Source organism: Pongo abelii, chromosome 12 (assembly GCF_028885655.2).
Source record: "Pongo abelii isolate AG06213 chromosome 12, NHGRI_mPonAbe1-v2.0_pri, whole genome shotgun sequence".
NCBI classification, from domain to species: domain Eukaryota; kingdom Metazoa; phylum Chordata; class Mammalia; order Primates; family Hominidae; genus Pongo; species Pongo abelii.
In genome coordinates, this window is record NC_071997.2 from 94,859,319 (window position 1) to 94,865,318 (window position 6,000).

At 39.2% G+C, this 6,000-nt stretch overlaps 1 long non-coding RNA gene across 1 annotated transcript in view; it reads left to right on the forward strand.

Moving 5' to 3' along the window:
• Positions 1-1,740, forward strand: part of LOC103889865 (uncharacterized) — a 29,101-nt gene extending 27,361 nt beyond the window's left edge. Inside the window, exon 3 of the long non-coding RNA XR_008522178.2 lies at positions 15-1,740. This is a non-coding gene — a long non-coding RNA (uncharacterized LOC103889865). The remainder of the gene's footprint in view (positions 1-14) is intronic.
• The last annotated feature ends 4,260 nt before the right edge of the window (positions 1,741-6,000 follow it).

The window sequence follows — 6,000 nt, forward strand, 5'->3', positions numbered from 1 at the left end:
TTTCCATCCAACAGAAGCAGGATACATATTCTTCTCAAGTGCACGTGAGACATTCTCCAGGATAGATCATATGTTAGGCCACAAAACAAGTCTCAACAAATTTAAAAAGATTGAAATAATATCAAGTATCTTTTTTAACCACAATGGTATGATAGAAATTAGTAACAGGAGGAATTCTGGACAATTCACAAATATGTGGAAATTAAGTGACATACTCCTGAACAATCAACCAATGGGTCAAAGAAGAAATGAAAAGGAAAATTTAAAAATATCTTGAGACAAATGAAGATGGAAACACAACATACTGAGACTTATAGGATGCAGCAAAGCAGTTTCTAAGAGGAAAGTTTACAGCAATACAAGCCTACATTAAAAAAGAAGGATCTCAAATAACTTAATGTCATACCTCAATAAACAAGAAAAAAAGTAAAAATTAAACCCAAAATTAGAAGAACAGAGGAAATAACAAAGATCAGAGCAGAAATACATGGAATAGAGACTAGAAAACAATAGATAAACAAAGTGAATAATTGGTTTTCAAAAACATAAACAAAATTGACAAAACTTTAGCTAGATTAACAAAGAAAAATAAGTAAAATTAGAAGTGAAAGAGGGAACATTACAACTGATACCACAGAAATACAAAGAATCATAAGGGACTACTATGAATAATTACACAGCAGCAAATTAGATAACCTAGAAGAAATGAGTAAATTCCTGGAAACATAACATACTAAGACTGAATCATGAAGAAATAGAAAATCTGAACAGATCAATAATGAGTAAGGAGATTGAACCAGAAATAAAAATATTCCATCAAAGAAAAACTCAGGGATTGCTTCAAGGCTAAATTCTACCAAACATTTAAAGAATTAATACCAGTTTTCTCAAGCTCTTCCAAAAAAATTGAAGAGGAGGGAATTCTTCTAAACTCATTTTACAAGCCAACATTACCCTGACACCAAAGCCAGACGACGACACAGCAAGAAAAGATAATTACAGGCCTATATGCCTAATGAACAAAGATGCAAAAATCTTCCACAAAATATGAGCAAACCAAATTCAATAGCACATTAAAAAGACCATTCGCCATAATCAAGTGGGATTTATCTTTGGGATGCAAAGATAGTTTGACATATGCAAATCAATAATTGTAATATACTGCATTAACAGAATGAAGGAAAAAAACATATGATTATTTCAGTAGATGCACAAAAAGCATTTGACAATGTTCAACATCTTTTCATGATACAAACTCAACAAACTAGGTAATGTACTTCAACACAATAAATGCCATATATAACAAGCCCACAGCTAACATCATACTAGTGCAAAGTTAAAAACTTTTCCTCTAAGATCTAGAACAAGACAAGGATGCCTACTCTCACCATTTCTATTCAACATAATACTGGAAATCCTAGCCAAAGCAATTAGGCGAGAAAAATAAAAGGCATCCAAATTAGGAAAAAGTTAAATTGTCTCTGTTCATAGATGACATGATTTTCTTTCTAGGAAACCCTAAAACTGTCACCAAAAACAAAACAAAACAAAACAAAACAAAAACAAAAAAAACCTGTTAGAATAAATGAATGCAGTAAAGTTACAAGAAACAAATCAACATACAAAAATCAGTAGTATTTCTATTGCTCACATTAGAAGCTTTCCTCATATGTCTGATGGTCTTTGATTATGTTTACATGTTTGAGGCACTAAAAAAGTGATTAAAGGCTGCAAAACATGGATGGGTCTTGTTGAATATAGTTTCTTTATAGGGTGATCTGGCTGGAACTCCCAATGTCAATATCTTAAGATGTTTCCTCTTGAGCTAGTCAGGTTTCCCAGAGAAGGTATGTCCAATCTTCTGCCTGTAAGGTGAACGCCTGGATTCCAGTGTTCTGGCAGCTGATTGTTTTGGAAATTTTGTAGTATAAGTCCAGTTCCCTCTCTGCTTTCCCAAAGCTGCCCAAGGATGTAGTTTTCTCTGTTTTGTTATTATTTACCACGTGCTTCCAATACATTGCTATAATTGTCTCTTTTCTCATTCTTCTCACCCTTGATTTAAAAAATCCAGGAGTTTGGGATGGAGTGAAAATAGAAGAATGCATTCAATCCACCATCTGAACCAGAATTCACAATTTTTGTTCTCTTTTCATTTTTGGCTTAACACAAAAAAATTGGATTCATATAATTTATATAATCATAAACATTTTCTTTCAAGGGGTTATAGTGATATTTGTTGAGTATCCTACAGTTTATAATTTTTTTCCACTCTAGATCTCATTTGGTTTTTACTATGTCCTAGTGTTATAGAAACTATTATTCCTCATTTTTAAGTATGAGAAAACTCAGGTTTAGAGAAGCTGTACCCTATTCAATTTTCAACACTTGGTAAGGAGTTGAGATAAGACTCTAAAACCAGATTTCCTGACGCCAAATTTGACTTTTCTTTTGTCACCTGCATCAGGCATTTTTTGTGAACAATTTCTGCGAGTTGAACTAGTCAATCTGCAAGGCAGCCTTTTTCACCAGTGGATGGATGGTATTCAGCTGTCATGGATGAAGCATAACGGGGTTGTAAAAGTTGAGGAATTCTGAGTCCAGGATGTTTGATGAGTGTTGAAGTTGTCTTTGGTGATGGCAGGTAGGCTATGAGTGAGATGCCAGAACTCCCAAAGAAGGATGGTAGTGACTGATGGGAGGTCAACAGATGACAGCAACAACGCAGGCAAAAAGAACATGGTGTATCTGAGCAGCCTAAACCTCAAAGGAGGAAGAGATCTTAGTTTAGGTAGATGGTGTATGTGCAGAGAGAAGACTGGTGAAGGCTGACTTTGCAAAAGGCTGACCCTCCCTCCTGGTCCCTGTAATAATGAGGTCTGTCACAGAATTAGGTCTTACAGAATCCAAATAAGACAAGAAGGGGGAGGAAACATTAGTTATATAGATTGAAGATGTAGATGGGATAATGACGAAAGAATGAGGTTTGGAAAGCCAATCTCATCCCAATTGATGAGATTTAGTGAAAAGAAGAGTTGGGAGAAAGTAGGTTCAGAGCAATTCAAGGTTGTGTATGCGACCTTGAGTGAAATAATAAAAATCCTTGCAACCAGGGTAGTTGAGGATAGCAGCAAGGCAGTTAGAGCTTTGTTTCAGTCTCTTCCTTTTTCCAATGGAAGCGTGTCTGTCTTCACCTGTAGCATGTCCTGGCTTGCCAGCCTGGCCCACAGGGCTCTTTCTTGTCTGTGACCGCCAAAGGCATTGCGTGAAGGATTTGGTCTGAAGCCAAAGTAAATAGCAGCTGAGAGACACACAACAGTTGGTGTCTGGCTCAGATGACTCTGGCGCCTTCCTAGGCAACCCTCCTCCCCTCAAAATGTCTGCTTGTCTCAATGAAAATGAAAATTAACATTTGTACAGTGCTTTGGGGTTTACCAGCCACTTCCACACAAAGCACTTAATTTCATCCTCCCAACTATGCTGGTGGTAAGTATTATGATTCCCATTTTACAGGTGAAGAAATCCTCAACTCCCTCCATTACAACTGAGTGACATTCAGTAATTCCTTAAATCACCCTGAACATCAGCTTTCTTAGTAATAAAATGGAGATGAGACCTATCATGAAGTTGTTGTGAGAATTAAATAGGATTATATGTGTACAATGCTTACACACAGTTGACATTCCATAAATGTTCATTCTGTAGCCCCACTTAAATGAGTCATCCCAGTTGAAGTCTCCATCTGCCCTTGCCAATAAGGAACAAGCCATTTCTAAAGGGTGAAAGGAATAATTTATAAATATGCAGCTTTAGTGACCGTGATATATTATGAGGATGGCCCCAGAAATTTCTTCCATTCCTAGATACATGCTTCTTTGCAATGTTAATTTGTCATCCAATAAAAGGAAGAGTCTATTTCCTCTGCCCCTTGAATTGGGCTGGCACTATGATGTGCTTTGGTCAATGGAATGCGGCAGAAGTGATATTGAGCCCTGAGTGTCTGCTTTCACCTTCTTGATGCCCTGTGACTCCCAGGCTTAAGAAAACCCAGACTAGTCTCCTTGAGGATAAGTGATCACATGGGGAGAGTGTCCTACTCATCCCAGTAGTTCCAGTCATCTCCACTGAGGCCCAAGACATGTGATTGAGGCTGGCTGGGACCAGTGAGTCTTTCTCCAACTCCCCACACCTTCACCTGCCAACTGACTGCGGTGTACATGACCTCAGGTGAGACTAGCAGAGGAACTGCCCAGCTGAACCTGGTCCAAATTACAGAAGCATAACCAAATACATGGTTTACCTGGTTGCTATTGTAGGCCACTAAATTTTGAGGTAGACAGTTGTGAGAAAATAGATAAGCAATACATGATTAAGGTGAGACAGAAGGAATATGTTTAGAGGGTAAGATTGTGCAGATACTGAACAGGGATATGAAGGGAGCTCACAGCATCTTTCTCCTGTAATTATGGTTGATTGTTATGAACCTAATGAATTTGTGAAGACCTACTGCTCTGACACATGTAATTCTTTGGATAAACAGATATGCTATAATCTTACATCCAGGGAGTTCCAAGCTGAGAGTCTCATTAACTTCCACTTCATCCTTATGACCAATAAAGGGTCAGACCATCTGTGTCTGATAGAGGGTCTTGGGAATATCCCCGACATCATCCTCAGTCAAGCTTGGGGCCAAACCTCTCAGTCCTTGATCTCTATCAATCCTTGTGGCCATGTGAGGGAGCATGCTCACCTCATTGTCATCTAATCAGCTCCTCAGAGATCTCTAAATTGTTCTGGAGGAAATAATGCTCAGAAAAGTGGATATGGAAGCAGGCAGGATGGAAGTAAGCTATTTCAGCATAAGCTGAACTGATTATTCCAGACCTGACCCTATCTGGGCCAATTTAAGCATTTCAGAGGAATTTTGGTCTGAAGAGGCTGAGATAATCCCTGAAGTCCTTTACAACCAAAGTGAAACATCAGAAGCAGATTGTTCTTTTCTGAGCAGGGAAGTCCATGGCGTAGTTCTCAGAGTACCTGGTAGTTTCTACCCTGAACTTGCCCACAGACAGGGAAGAAGGCTGAAGTGACTTCATGCAGTGAAAACAAACCATATTCTCCCTGAAAATCAAAAAAAGAAGCTGGTTTCTGAGAAGTTAGTCCATGGGCCAATGGGAAAACACTAGTAAAATCCACATGCTTTGGGATGCAGGTTGCTGTGTGGATTCTAAGAGTCCTCCCTTCCTTCTTAGGTTCAGTCCCAGTGCCACCATCCCTAATGCACTCGGATCCATTTTATTAGGTTGGTGCAAAAGTAATCGCGGGTTTTGCCATGACTTTTAATGTAACCCGCGATTACTTCTGTACCAACATCATAGTTAAATCTCTCTCACTGCCCCTCTTGTTCTCTTTGTCAACAGCAGAGATGAGGTGAAGGAGTCAGGGAAAGCAGAAATGGCTCTGGTTTCTGAGCTCTGCTTTCTCTACACAACTTCAATGTCCATGAGTGTGGGGAGGAGAGAGGGTGAGGCTGCCAGCTGGAGCCACCACTGCTCAATGCTAAGTGCTTGGGGTGTAGTACGCAGCCCACGTATGTGCCCCGTCAGCCAGCCAGCAACATTTATGGAGGCTCCGAGGGGACTCAGCCTGCTGGAAAGGACACCAGGGATAAGGAAATCTGGCTCCAGCACGGACCTGTAGCATGAATTTAAGCAGGTTAATTAAATTAACATTTCTGAGGCATGCCACAGTTTACATTATGCTTTCAAAAGTACTTTTGAATGAATCCTCTCAAACCCCCCGACACATATGTGACACATGATGTATTTTTTTCATATTTAAAAGATGAAGAAACTGAGGTCCAGAGAGGCAAAGTGGTTTTCCAAAGTCACCACATGTCAGATACCATCAGAATCTGTTGCCTCCAAGCCCTTTTCTTTCTTTTTTTTTTTTTTTCCCTAAAGCAACCAGTTATTTTATTCAATCATTTCCTGAGCATGCTGG